This window comes from Trachemys scripta, chromosome 10 (assembly GCF_013100865.1).
Source record: "Trachemys scripta elegans isolate TJP31775 chromosome 10, CAS_Tse_1.0, whole genome shotgun sequence".
Lineage (NCBI taxonomy): Eukaryota > Metazoa > Chordata > Testudines > Emydidae > Trachemys > Trachemys scripta.
Genome location: NC_048307.1, coordinates 18,811,132 through 18,827,070, shown reverse-complemented (window position 1 = coordinate 18,827,070; position 15,939 = coordinate 18,811,132).

Genomic DNA, 15,939 nt, shown 5'->3' with positions numbered 1-15,939 from the left:
TTCCTGAAAAATGCAACTTTAACCGAAATGATGTTAAGCAAATCCAATTTCCCCATAAGAATTAATGTAAATGAGGGGGTTAGGTTCCAGGGAAATTTTTTTCACCAGACAAAAGATATATATACACACACACACACACACACACACACACTATAAGTTTTAAACAAGCCATTTAAAACTGGTACACAGTGATGATGATTGTGAAGCTTGGTTGAAGTGGAGGAGTCAGAGGGTGGGATATTTCCCAGGGAATGCCTTACTGCTAAATGATAAACTAGCAATTGGCTGAACCCTCAAGGGTTAACTCTCACACTCTACAAGGCAGCAGGAATGGAGGGAGAGGGGTGAGCATCACAGACAGAGACACACACCGTGTGTGTGTGAGAGAGAGATGTGCATTGCCCCTTTAAGTATGCTGACCCTACTCTTAAGTACACTGCCTTGTTAATTAGATCAGCTTGTTGAGACCGCAGCTGCTGCCAGCAAGCTCCCTCAGTCCTGAGCCCTGTTGTGTGTCCCCACTGCTCTATGGAAGATGGGGTAAGCGGTGAGCAGGGGGAGGGGGACACCCTGACAGCCCCCTGCCTCTCCTCCCCCCTCCCCCCGCACAGCAAGTCTTGGAGCAGCTCCAAGGCAGAGGGCAGGAGCAGCACATGGCAGTGGGGGGAGGGACAGCTGAACTGCCGGCAATTGCTAACCTGCTGGGCAGCTGCTGCACAGGGAACTTAGGGGAGCGGGGAGCTGATAGGGGGGCTGCCCGTCCACCCTGGTTCCAAGCACCCACCAGCTAGCTCCACCGGGGTGCTCTTCCTGCAAACAGTGGACAAAGCAGGCAGCTGTCAAATGACATTAGAAGGGAGCATTGCACAACTTTAAACGAGCATGTTCCCTAATTAATCAGCAATGTAACAACGAAAAAATGTTAACCACGACGATTTTAAGTGAGGAGTTACTGTATGTTTTGAAACTGAAAAAATGCCTATACATGTTAGAGACCTTGTGGGTTAAGTTGGAGTTATGAGGGAAAGAGGGTTGAGAAATTCAGAGAGACAAAATATGACCAGCTATATGTATGTTTTTTTCCTTTTCCTTTTTCAAAAAGTGAGCCACAGGGCAAAGAAACCTTGGTAGATACGTTAAAAACGATCACTCAGTGAGCCCAGCTGCCTTTTAAATAGAACCCTTATTAGGGTGTATTGATTTTGATGGCTATAAATGAACAGTTTTGCATATCCTTCGTTAAGTGTTCCCTGTAAGATTTTGTGTGAAATGTTTCATCTAAGTGCATATTCTCATAAGCATAGTAGGCAAGTGTGATCGAGGTGCACGTACTAGAAGGTGGATGCACCCTGATTGAAAAACCATACCCAAAGGGAAGCTATCAATGGTTTGCTGTCAAACTGGGAGAAGGATCTAGTGGGGTTCTGCAGGGGTCTGTCCTGGATCCAGTACTGTTCAATATTTTCATTAATGACTTGGCTGATGGAGCAGAGAGTACACTTATAGAATTTGTGGATGGCACCATACCTGGAGGAGTTGCAAGCACTTTGGAGGACTTGATTAGAATTCAAAATGACCTGGATAAATTGGAGACTTGGTCTGAAATCAACCACATGAAATTCAATAAAGGCAAGTGCAAAGTATTAGACTTAAGGAAGAAAAATCAAATGCACAAATATAGAATTGGGAATAACTGGCTAGGCAGTCATACTGCAGAAAAGGATCTGAGAGTTATAGTAGGTCACAAATTTAATATGACTCAGCAGTGTGATGTTGCAATGAAAATAGCAAACACAGTTCTGGGGTGGATTAACAGAAGTGTCCTATGTAAGACCTGGGAGGTAACTGTCTGCTGTTCTTGGCACTGCTGAGGCCTCAGCTGGGGTACTGTGTCCAGTTCTGAGTGCCCCACTTTGAGAAAGATGTGGGCAAATAGGAAAGAATGCAGAGGAGAGCAACAAAAATGACAAAAGGTTTAGCAAACCTGAGCTATGAGAAAAGGTTAAAGAAACTGGGCATGTGTAGTCTTGAGAGAAAAAAAAGACTGGAAGGGGACCTGATAATGGAATTCAGATATGGTAAGTGTGTTTATAAAGAGGATGGTCATCACTGGTCTCCATGCCCTCAGAGGGCAGGACAAGAAATAATCAGTTTAATCTGCAGCAAGGGAGATTTGGGCTGGATACTAGGAAAAACTTTCTAACTGTAAGAATAGTCAAGTACTGGAATAAGTTACCAAGGGAGGCCGTAGAATCCCCCATCATTGGAGGCTTTAAAGAATATGCTAGAAAGATGTCTGTCAGGGATCGTCTATGTATACTTGATCTTGCCTCAGCACAGGGGAATGGACTAATGTCTTTTCAAGGTCCCTTCCAACCTCAGTTTCTATGATATATCATCATGTGTGATGTTTCTGGGTTAATTTTGGAAAAAAATCTTAGGACTATAGTAGAACCTCAGAGTTACAAACATCTCATGAATGGCGGTTGTTCGTAACTCTGAACAAAACGTTATGGTTCTTTCAAAAGTTTACAACTGAACATGGACTTCATACTGCTTTGAAACTTTACTATTCAGAAGAAAAATGCTGCTTTCCCTTTATTTTTTGGTAGTTTATGTTTAACACTGCTGTATTTGCTTTTTGTGTGTGTGTCTGCTGCTGCCTGATTGTGTACTTCCAGTTCCAAATGAGGTGTGTGTGTGTGTGTGGGGGGGGTGGGTGGGGGGGGGGGGGGGGGGGGTTGACTGGTCAGTTCGTAATTCTCTAACTCTGAGGTTCTACTGTAATAGTTAAAATTACTAGTTTATCAAACACAACATACCTATAGCAGTGGGGCAGTGTGTGTCAGGAAAAGCTAAAGATACAGATTAAGCTTGGCTCTAGAAAGTGCTGCCACTTTAGAGTCAGGGCAATTTCTTCCTTCCCTTCTGGCTCAGATTTTTGTAACACTAGACTATTTCCTTTTTTCCTCCTCCATCAGCCATTTGTTTAGTCAAAGAGGTAAAAATAATATATCAACAAAAACTTCAGGAGTAGAAGGTGTTTTCCTGTTTCACTGAGTTAATGTCCAAAGCCATGGACATTATGGATGTGGAAAGAGGATATCTTTCAAAGATCGAACAATGCCCCATTTTACTCATGTATCTGTATTTGCACTAAGAGTCTGATCCACAGTTCATTGGAGTCTATGGGGATCTTGCTTTCAAAGGGCTTTGGCTCAGGCCCTAAAGTTGGAAGTTATGATTGCTGTGTTCATCAATTTATTTTTTTATCAGATTAATAGAGAAAAATCAATCTATCCTCATTCAGAGCTGTTCTTCTCTGATTGCAGGGGAGAATAAGTCAATTTTGGAACCCGATGACCCAACGCAGATGGGCTAGAGTCAAGTTTCTATTGGGAGGAGACAGAATTGGGCCAGAGAGAGGAAGCCAGAGGTTGCGTTAAGTAGCATTGTAAATGCGAGTGGTAATGGGACAGTCAGAGACTGGGTTGGCAGCTGCAGTGGGAGTAGGTTTGGAAGTTGAATGGATGGAATATTGGAATGACAAGGAGGAACCAAGTATTGGCTGAACTCAGTGGTGAGCTGGAGCCGGTTTGCGCCGGTTTGCAAGAACCGGTTGTTAAATTTAGAAGCCGGTGTAGAACCAGTTGTAAAGGGGCCGGCGGGTAGGCAAACTCTGGTCTGCGGGCCACATCCGGCCCACGGGACCGTCCTGTCCGGCCTGCCTGAATTCCCAGTTAAGGAGGCTTCCCCGGCCCCTCTCCCGTTTCCCCTCCCCCGTTTCCCTTCCCTCTCACAGAGTCCCGCGCTGCCGGCGCCAGCACTCTGGGCAGCTCTGCAGCTCCTGCCGCTTTGAGCAGCATGGTAAGGGGGCCGGGCCTGGGAGGAGGGGTTGGATAAGGGGCAGGGAGTGGTTGGAGGGGGCGGGCAAGGGACGGGGAATGGGGGGGGTTGGGTAGGCGTGGGAGTTCTGGGGGTCTGTCGCGGTGGTGGTGGATAGGGTCGGGGCAGTCAGGGGACAGGGAGTGGGGTGAGTTGGGTAGGAGGCGGGGTCCTGGGGGGCAGTTAGGTTGGGGGGGGTCTCGGGTGGAGGTGGTCAGGGGACAAGGAACGGGGGGGGTTATAGGTTGTGGGTTCTGAGGGGGGCAGTCAGGGCCGGAAGTGGGTTGGGGTCAGGTGGGTGTGGGGGGGAGACAGGCACGTGGGGCTTGTACTCACTGCGGGGTTCTCTGATGGGTCTTCAGTGGCACTTTGGTGGCGGGGGGATCTTCACTCGCTCCGGGTGAAGGACCCGCCACTGAAATGCCGCCGAAAACCCGGAGCGAGTGAAGGCCTCCCGCCGAAGTGCCGCCGAGGACCCGGTAGGGAACTGGTTATTAGGATTTTGGGAGCTCATCACTGGCTGAACTGGAATATAAAATAGGACCAATGAAGTATGTGAGCGATTGCATGGGGTGTGAACCATGGAGAGGGGAGGCTGGCTGAATTAGTGGTGAGAGCGGAGCTGGGTGAAAATTTTCAAATAATTAATTTGCTGAAAAATGCTAAGTTTTGGCCCTTCACAAAACAGGAGGCAAATATCATTCTGGGAGTGTCATCTCTTCTACTTCCTTTGCCTTCCCACCCTTCTTCATACCTTTATCATCTTTAGCCCACTGGTTAGGGTACTTATCTGAGATTGGGAGACCCAGGTTCGAATCGGTGCCATTGAACAGTCCAGAAATGGACTTCTTCAATTCACTGAAAATTCTCAAAAAATTCAGATTTGATTCAACCCCCCCCCAATTGTTTTTTTTTTTTATTATTATTATTTTTATTATGAGAGAAATGGAATAGAAAATGCAGGTGGGAGGAGAGGACTTTATTTGGACAGAGTTTGTTTGTTTGTTTGTCTGGTTCAGGGGCTTGGATAAAATTTCCAGTCATTTCTTAATTTACCTGAACTAGTTGCCCCTTCTCTGGCAATGGGCCTTTAGAAATGCACTGTCTGGAGTGTGCCATCTCTGTTACGTAATGGAATTTATAAGGCAAAAGTCATTCTGGGCACTACTGACATTTGTTTGACATCAGTGAGAACCAGTCAGAAAGCTACATGTGTGCCCTGAGTTCTGAATCCATTTCAGAATAAATTAAAAAGCATCTTGTAAAACATAAAAGTCTTTGTGGGACCCTGCAAAGAATGCATCATAATGTGGCATAAGTGATCCAAACCAGAATGCAACACATCATGCAGAATAATTGCAAAATGTAGCTTTTGGAAAACCTCTGCTGAAGGAATATGAAATTTAAACCATATTAAATTGGTGACCCCAATTCATTTTCAAGTTCCAGAATGGTTTAAACACTATCTAGTAATAACAGTTGCATTCACTTATTAATTTCTGTCTTTTTATTACTGATAATAAGCATGGTGTGCCAAAAAAAGCAGTCTTGCTTGTAATAATCAAATTCTAGCTGAATTTCAGACAAAGAATCTGGCAGATCACCATGTTACACGGCAGATGAAGCAGGCATTAATATTTGTTTATATTCCTTCTGCTTTTTGCTTTCAAATATCTGCATTGCCTCCAGAGTATTTAAAAATAATGAACCATTATCCCTGTAAAATAATGTTTGAACTGTTATAAATATTACATTAGTTTCCAGTGTGGAAATATTATTTTTTTAGAAGAACCTGTGCTAAAATGCATAAGAGAACTGATTTCATAGAAAGAAAACTACACATCTTTTAGGGATATTAGAACAGTTATGATACTTCTCAGTGAATTTAGGTTTCATTAAATGTTCTTAAAATCAATCAAGGGGAGTGCATAGGTCAAAATTCTGTCCCAGCACTACTCGGCTGACGCCAACTGATTTGCATCCTCTTACACTACATTTTAATTTGGCCAGCTCTCACCCTGTTGACATCGATTAGCATTTCTGTATCAGGCCTTTACCTTTTAATATTCCTGGATTTCTCGTGGTGTACTTCTGCATATGCAGCGATCATAGAATCATAGAGTCGTAGGACTGGAAGGGACCTCGAGAGGTCTTCTAGTCCAGTTCCCTGCACTCAAGGCAGAACTAAGTATTCTCTAAACCATCTCTGACAGGTGTTTGTCTAACCTGCTCTTAAAAATTGCTAATGACAGAGATTCCACAACCTCCCTAGGCAATTTGTTCCAGTGCTTAACTGCCCTGATAGTTAGCTTTTCCTAGTGTTCAGACTAAACCCCCTTGCTGCAATTTAAGCCCATTGCTTCTTGTCCTAGCCTAGGAGGCTAAAGAGAGGTTAAATTTATCTCCCTCCTCCTTGTTGCAACCTTTTATGCATTTGAAAACTGTTATCGTGTTCCCCCTCAGACTTCTCTTCTACAAACTAAACAAACCCATTTTTTTTCAATCTGCCCCCATAGATCATGTTTTCTAGACCTTTAATCATTTGTGTTGCTCTTCTCTGGACTTTCTCCAATTTGTCCACATCTTTCCTGAAATGTGGCATCTAGAACTGGACATCATACTACAGTTGAGGCCTAATCAGCATGGAGTAGAGTGGAAGAATTACTACTTGTGTCTTGCTTACAACATTCCTCCTAATACATCCCAGAATGATGTTTGCTTCTTTTGCAACTGTGTTATACTGTTGACTCATACTTAGCTTGTAACCTCCAGAGCCATTCTGCAGAACTCCTTCCTAGGCATCCATTTCCCATTTTGTATGTGTGCAACTGTTTGTTCCTTCCTAAGTGGAGTATTTTGCATTTGGCCTTATTGAATTAATCCTATTTTCTCCAGACTATTTCTCCAGTTTGTCCAGATCATTTTGAATTTTAATCCTGTCCTCCAAAGCACTTGCAACCCCTCCCAGTGTGGTATCAGCCGCAAACTTTATCCGTGTACTCCCTATGCCATTGTCTAAGTCATTGATGAAGATATCGAACAGAACCAGACCCAGAACTGATATCAGTGGTTCACAGGCAACTACTCTCTGGGAACCAGTTATGCACCCATCTTATAGTAGCTCCATCTAGGTTGTATTTCCCTAGTTTCTTTATGAGAAGGTCATGTGAGACAGTATCAAAAGCCTTACTAACATCGAGATATACCACATCTACTGCTTCCCCCTATTCACATGCCTTGTTACCCTGTCAAAGAAAGCTATTAGATTGGTTTGACATAATTTGTTCTTGACCAAGCCATGCTAACGGTTACTTATCACTAAGGCTATGATTTAGTCACAGAGGCCATTGCAGTCACGGATTCCGTGACTTTACCAGACCTCCATGATTTCTTCAGCTTCCACTGTCAGTGGCTGAAGCCGGGGTTGGAGCTGGGGCCGTGCACCCCTACCCCACGGCTTGCAACAGGGGCCTGGAGCCAGGGCTGTGCACTCCTGCCCCACGGCTTGCAGCGGGGGGCTGAAGGCGGGGCTCAGCCTGTCAGTCCCACCCCCCAGGGGGGACTCCAGCTGTTATTCCTCCCCACTGTCTAGCCCTGCCCCCCTGGTTATTTTTAGTAAAGTCACAGACAGGTCATGGGCTCCAATGAATTTTTATTTGTTGCCCATAACCTGTCCATGACTTTTACTAAAAAATAACCATGACAAAATTGTAACCTTACTTGTCGCCTTAGAAGATAATAAGTGTTTGCAAACTGATTGATTGCTTAATTATTTGCGCCATTATCTTTCCAGGTGCTGAAGTTAAGCTGACTGGTTTGTAATCCCCTGGGTTGTCCTTATTCCCCTTTTTATAGATTAGCACTCTATTTGCTCTTTTCCAGTCCTCCATGACTTTTCGAAGATGATCACTAATGGCTCAGATATCTCCTCCATCAGCTCCTTGAGTATTCTAGGATATATCTAATCAGGCTCTGGTGACCTGAAAACATCTAACTAGTCTTTAACTTGTTCTTTTCCTATTTTAGCCTCTGATCCTACTTCATTTTCACTGGCATTCACTATGTTAGATGTCCAATCGCTACTCACCTTTTTGATGAAAACTGAAACTGTCATTTAGCACTTCTGCCATTTCCACATATTCTGTTGTTCCTCCCTCCCTCGCCCCCCCATTGAGTAACACTTTCCCTGTCCTTGGTCTTCCTCATGCTTGTAATGTATTTGTAGAATGTTTTCTTGTTACCCTTTATTTCTCTAGATAAAGTAATCTTGTTTTGTGCCTTTCTAATTTTGTCCCTTCATACTTGTGTTATTTGTTTATATTCATCCTTTGTAATTTGATCTAGTTTTCACATTTGCAGGACTCTTGGGGTGGGGGGGTTGAGTTTCAGATTATTGTAGATCTCCTGGTTAAGTCAGGTCTTTTGCCGTACTTCCTATTTTTCCTACGCTGTGGGATAGTTTGCTCTTCTACCCTTAATAATGTCTCTCTTTGAAAAACTGACCACTCTCTTGAACTGTTTTTTCTCCCTTAGACTTGCTTCCCATGGGATCCTACCAACTCCCTGAGTTTGTTAAATTTTGCCTTCTTGAAATCCATTATCTTTATCATTCCTACCATCATGTTGGTTTGCTATTGAGAATATGGAGAGTACAAAGATTTAAGAGCCCAATCTTGCTCTGATTAAACCCCGTGAGAGATTTGCCATCAACTTAATGGGTGTAGAACTATGCACTAAGGGCCTGATCGAAAGACCTCTGACATCCATGGAAAGATTCCCATTGACAGAAATGGTCTTTGGATGATGATTTAAGGCCCTAATTGAGCAAAGCGCTTAAGCATGTGATATCAGTGGGACTATTAATGTGTTTAAGTTATGCATATGTGTGTCCTGGTAGACTGAGGCCTACAGTAGTTGTCTCTTAACTTAATGTGCTGGACTTTTCCCTTTAACTTGCTTAGTGTTGGGAAGAGGGCAGTGTTTGTAATGTGGGAGGGAGAGGAAGAAGCGTGGTTTTTTTTTGTTTGTTTTTTTTGTTTTTTCTCCCCAAACTTCTCTGCATCCTTTGTATTTGTGTAAGAGCCCCGTGTTTTTATGGTAATGGACCCATTGGATGTGGAAGTAAAACTACTCTGCATTTTATTAAACGAAAACTTTAATGCATGTTGTTCTAAGCTGTATCAAATGCAGCAATCATTTAAGGTCCAGTCTTGCAAACTCTATCAGGTGTACTTATTGCTGGGAGTCCCCATTGAAGGGAATGGAACTACTTCTGGTAATAAGCACTGTACCCTGTAGCTCTTTGACAGTATTTGAGTACACCACTTTCATAAATTCTTTGAATAAAATTAGGAGCAAAAATAACCAAATACACCTTATTTCTCCTCATAACGTCATCTTTCATTTACAGGGATTTTAAAAATTGCCCACTTGAAGGATTGGAGAGCGCTAGAAAATTGCTTTGTTCCCTTATCTTCAAGCCACATACAAACTGTCATCCAAATACTGCTTCTTGATAAGCTCAGTATGTTTTATCACAACAATTGAAACATATGTTGAACTTGCCTTTAAATATATTTTGGGATTCAAATTATTTACAGCTGTTCTATTTTCTCCACTACCTCTTCTATGTCTATCTTTTTGTTTTTCATGTGCAGAGAAAATGATTTGTTTCAATATATGTATCTTTTCATAACATGAATCCGGGCGGGAGGGTGGAGAGTAGGAGAAAGACACACATGCTTGGCTGAGTTGCTGAGAAAAGTACTCCGTCTGTGTGCCTAATATCGCCTCATATCATGTAAAGCATTTGACAAAGAAAAATGGGTTTTGCATTAAGTACTTAAAGCCACCACAATAACTGATGCCATTTTGAAGATGACAATAGGTTTAAAACAACAATAAAATACAAGGCTCTTTCTCTCTGGCTCTTCTTTGTAAGTTTTTATAAATAACAAATGTGGCACAGTAATTCCTTGGTTTGAATTCACATACAACACTTGTTTTTGGAGAAATAAAAAATCTTAATTGAGGGAATAGAGCTATAACCTTATCACCATGCAGGTGAGGACATTTTTATCTGTTACTACACAGTATGTGCAACTGACTTTTAAAATGTGACATTATTATTCATGCAGAGTAAAAGGCAGATGCAGTTCAGTTTTGTGAAACTTTGGGCTGTGACTCTTCTTAACATTCAATCTAATTGATAAGGGGCAATATTTGGATGCAAATTTAGCAATTACTAATTACTATCTAAAGCAAAACAATCTATTTTTATTTAAACATCATGCAACCCAGAGGTCAAGCAGCTACCTCTTCAGAAATTGCACATCAGAAGGTGGCGCAAATGGAAGGCTAAAATATGCAAGAAAGCGGTAATTAAGCAAATGCCCGTTACCTTACTTTCCTAATCCTTTCTCAACTGAAAAAGGTAGCAGTTACTTTTTAAAATACCTATTTAAAGCCCGCTCAATTCCCCCCAAAGCTATATTGTGAAACACTTCCTCTTGTAAGTGCACACCAACAATCTGAGGAAGATCAGCATAGTTTAGCCCTAACTGATGCATCTGATCTCACCGGGTAGTCTTCATCTGTGTCACCTTCCGGTTCTCTCTAGTCTGAAAGTGATGGGAACCCAGTTTTTTGTGATATGGCCTGAGTCAGGTCTCCCTTTGCTGCCACCTGCTGAAGCTCTTTTGGTATTACAGATTATACTTGAGCATTATTTGTATATTTTACTATTACGTGTTTATATTGCACTCGTACATGGAGGCTTCAAACAGTGGGGACCCCATTGTGCTAGGCACCATGTGAGCATATCGTACATGGCATTCCCTGTTCCAAAAAGCTGCTTATAAACACAAAAGAGGTTCTGTCTGTTTATAAGGCCTATGATATACTGAAGATGACAACATGGCCATAGGATGCATGTACAATCTATAGTAGTCAAACATCCGAGTGTGTTTGGGTTAGCTGGAGATAGAAGGGCTGAGGGGATGGGAAGAAAGCAAGAGAGAGAGAGAGAGAGATCAGTCATGCACTACATTTTAAGTAATAATTTTTTCATCCTAGTCCTCTTCTCTACCCAGCCTCTGCTGACAGAGGCATGTCAGGCTCCAGGTAGGACAACAGCTATGCTGATCATTCAGTGATTGTGATTGATAGACATTTAGAAAATACACACTGATTTTTTTTAAAGAGTTTTAACATCAAGTAGCTAATCCCTTTCCTAGCCTGGAAGCATAGGAGAAGTTTAGAAATTGGTAATTAAATAGAATTCAATATATTCTAGTATCTTCTGAGAGAAGAAAAACATAAGGCCAGATTCTCACCTGGGGTCATGCATAGGATTTCTTTAATACATATACTGCAGAGCATATGGTAGAGAGTTAACTAAAACTGCGTGAAAATGGAAAATCTCTAAAGGATTTCAGAAAAAAATCAGCCATACCAGGAAAGTGTCACATTCTGTTTTTCATTTTTACTCTATTTTAGTTGACCCTGTAGGATATAGTGTACAGAATATGCACTAAAGAAATGTTGTGATTGTTTTAACCGATGAAGAGCTATTCACCTGCAGGTATTGTGAAATCAACTGCTCCTGTGCAGTTACTAATTACAAAAAACTTACCCACTCATTGCCTTTACATTAAAATATGTACAATAAAATTAGTATGTGCATTTGCCTATGTATTTTTAATGTTTTGTTTTACAGTCCTATTCCTTTTTTCTTAGGTCTGTTCTGCATAAGAAAATTGCATTGGTATAACCTTAATTGGCTTTAAAACAATATAGTTAAACTGACGCAAAAGGCTGCATGGACAAACTTATTTTGATTTAAGAATGGCTTATTTTGGTTGTGTTAAACCTGTTTCTAACTGACTTGAGCTAAACCAAAATAATCCAGTGTAATGTTGAAATATGAGTGTTCACACGAAGATTTGCATAAATTTGATTATATTGATTTTAAATTATAATCTTAATTTATACCAGTGGCTACGCAAGGCTACAAGACCTTAGATACTGTACTCTGCAACAGGAATCATTGGCTAATAAAACCTCATGTTGTACATCAGTAAAAGAAAAAGTAAGCACTTCCAAGGCTTTTTAGTTTAAACCATTGATATTAGGTTTCTAATCTATCTGAGCAAATTGAGATAGGACTGACTATCTGCATGCACATAAGCAGTATTGGGAAAGCTCCATTCTTCTCAAAAGGTGAATTTTATTGATCTGCTTTAAGCACGACTTTTGCAGACGTTACCCATTCCTGCAGTTCTTCTGTACAGTGCTTACAGATTGGTTATGAGTAGGCTTAACCATATCGCCAAGTTTGGAACTTGGTATGTTAAGAGTAGAATGACGATGACTAGTGATAGCAGCTCAGGCTCTTGGCAGGCTGGACTAAGAGTATTCTAAATAACTCCATGAATGCTACGGTATGGTTTGAATAGCATTTTAAATAATAATCCCGATGTCTCTGGACAGCATATCTTCTAAACCTTTAGGAAGATTGCACAGAACTGAATTTCTGCAAAGGGTATTTTTATACAGAACTGGTGTCACATGGAGAAATAAAAATTGGTTTGACTTCTGGCATTGACACCAATCTCATTATAAATTCTGCTTTTCCTGCTGGAAGGAAAGGTGCCACAACGAGGGATGGAAAAAGGCAAGGAGGTCAGATTTGGGGAAGAGCAAGGGAGAATGGGGTGGGCCCCACAGTCAGTTGTTAGACTTTGCATTTACAGTGGACATATGGTCTAACAGAATATTGTAAGAAGCACTCCCTGAGGCTCCAGTCCTGCAAACGCTTTCACAAATGCTTAATCTTGCACACTGTGAATAGTCTAGTTGACTTCAATGTATAACTTGACTTCTTCTACATCTAAAGTTAAGCATGTGCATCAATGTTTGTAGGGGTGGCACATAGAATCGAAGAAATGGAGGACTGGATGGGATCTTGATGGTTCATTTAGTGCTGTCCTCTGCACTGAGGCAGGGCTACATATTATCTAGACCATCCCTGACAGGTGTTTGTCTAACCTGTTCCTAAAAACCTCCAAGGACAGCAATTCCACAATCTTGCTATGTAATTTGTTCCAGTGTTTAACTACCCTTAGTAGACATGATTGGTTCAGTAAAAGCCTTGGTAAGACAGGACCATAGTAGAATCACTAGACTTCCACTGCATGTAGCCGGTCAGGGTTCAAACAGCCATCCAGGGTTGTAGAATCACAAAGATCACATTAGCAGACCTTCAAAGGGGATTTTTGAGGACTGGCACTGACAGACTGTGGGAAGGACTTGATAGATGCAGGAGGGGTCAGTGGGTCTGCAACTAGGCAGGTTATCTCTGGGGCTTAACCCTGCATGTAGTGGCTGTGGATTTGGCAGTGTTGAAGTCTTCTAGAAGTCATGGAGAGGGCATGTAGATGCTCAGTGCTGTACCCCAGCTAGGAGAAGAAAGTTCAGACCTTCCCAAGCCTCCAGGTAATTAGTCCACATACAGCCTGTTTACTCTGCTTCATGCCAGGACTGTGACTTAGCTCTTATAAAGTGTCATCCTAGTTGTAAATAGCACCTTACCTCAGAATGTTACCTCCTTACTCAGTATAATTACAGCTATTGTCATTTTGTGTAGATCACAATGACATTTGAAAACAGTAATCTACAGCAAAACAATAGCAATCAAATGCATAAAGATATGTCACCCCCAGCAAAGACTGGGCTGCCCACAGCATTTTGAGTAGACAACAGTATCTGCTGTGAAGTTCTGCACTAAAAGAGAAGACGGGATATCCATGTGTGCTATTTAGATACGCAAATACAGATCTGCTGCACTGGCAACAATTCTATTAATTATAATGTGTTATGGAGGCTGGCTGGCCTTGTGAATGAAATACTACTGAACTCTTTCACCTCTGGGAGGCTGGTTCACATACAGACATAAGTCTTTTAATAAAATTAACTGAAATTAATTAGGTAGTTCCTCCTTAATTCTTTTAACTGTAATCCCATATCACAAAAGCACCATATTCAATTTGGCACAAGCTGCTCACAGGAGAGGCCCAGATATAAATTAGTATGTAATTGAAATCACCTCTCTCCACTTGAAAGATTGGTCCATCTAGACTAGGTTAAAATCATTACTGGTAACTACGAATGCACTGTTCCACTGCCTGAGTTGAAGGCTTCTAGATCAATGTCACACTTATGTTTCTTGCAGTGTTAGTCCCCTGTAACCCGATGGCTTCAAAGGTGCTGAGCACCTATAGTTCCCAGCCAGGTCAATGGGAGCTCTGGGTACTCAGCATTTCTGAAAATCAGGCCAATAATTTTTTAAAAATCTGAATGGAGAGAGATTTTAACCTCCGTGAATCTGGATTGCAGTTCCTTTCAGGTGTTTTAGCTATTCAGTACTAATCTAGCAATAAATTCCTTTCTTTCTTGGCATTATTACTAACTGATTTTGCTGGGTTGGAAAATGAAAAAAGTGGTGGAAGTAATAACTTATGAGCACTTTTTGGTTCCGTTACAGTGAAATTCATTCCTGGACAGAGAACCAACACAAGGTCTATGCAGTGTGTATCGGTCTTGTACTGGCCCTCTGCATAAGGGTGAATTTCACCTTTTAAAAGGCAATGGACACTGTAGAAACTGATCCTCCTTCTTTGTGGTCACCATAGCCCATAATTAGAAGATATGAGACCAGATCATGCAAACCTTTCAAGAGTAAAGATTATTCCTGTATGTCAAGTAGCTGTATTAAGCAATGGACCTATTTACATGAGTAGCTCATGTACTCATGTAGCTAAAGCTTTGTCCAGCTGGACCCTACACATTCCTACATTGTACTTTACTAGTAGGAGAAAATTAAGTTTTGCTATTAGTTAAGTTACACTGGTGACAATCAAACTCCAAATAAAAGTTGAAACAGAATTTTCTTTTACTGTTCATGGAACCAGTCACTGTGAATCCTTGTAATGTCTCAGCACAGGAACTATTGATATTTTGCCATATTTCATTATGATCAATGAACTCATTTGCCAACCTAGAATCCTAAATTCCTTCCAGCATAAAGGCAATATGTGCTGTGCCTTAGGAAAAGGAAGGATGCCGAATAACAGATGGACAAATACGATTTCTAGACGACTGCATCATGACAAAAACAAATTGCTCTCATATACTGCCATTCCCAGGTTTTTGTGCAGTTGAAGAATGAGACAGTCTGCAGGCTAGCCAACATTGTTTTCCTATTGGTTCAGCACACGTTTGGAACTGGCTTTTGTAAAACCATAAGTGATCTTACTGTCCATCCTACATCATCATATGTGCTGCCATAATGAAACAAAATTGAAGGATTATAGAAACGTGGCCTTAATTCTGAAGTTCAGTTCCTTTGCCGGCTCCAGCTATATTGCCTATTCATTTTACAGAGATTTTTCTATTTATAATTTCACCCTCCACCTCCCAATTCCTTTTTAATAGTTTGGTAGGTTCCCTACTATTAACCTTTGGCATTCTGCAGCAATTGTGGTGCAGCAGTATCGACCACTGTCAATATAGGAAGATGTTTTAAAGTATACTCATGTTTTAATGGTGCCCACTTCAGAATTACATAATGTGAGCATGTTTGTATTACGCTGGCTTCCCCAGAGACCCAAACCATGTTCAGGACCCCATTGTCCTAGGCCAGGGGTAGTCAATAGGCAGGCTATGGGACAAAACCAGACTGCCAGATGCTCTTGAATGGACCACAAAATCTTTTTGTTTACTTATCCATTGTTGCTGTTGTTGGTTTTTTATTATTTTCTCTGGAGTTTGGATCTTGATTATACCTTGACTAAGAAATTTGGATCCTGACCAAAAAAAAAAAAAATTGACTACCCCAGTACCAAAACATAGTAAGAGACAGCCCCTCCCTGATGAGCTTCCAGTGTAGGTAGATGAGCTGGACAACGGTTAGGAGAAATGAAGTAGTATCCCCATTTTAAGATGGGGAACTGAGGCCAGAGAGAGGAAATCTGTGGCAGATCCTGGGAATCGTAC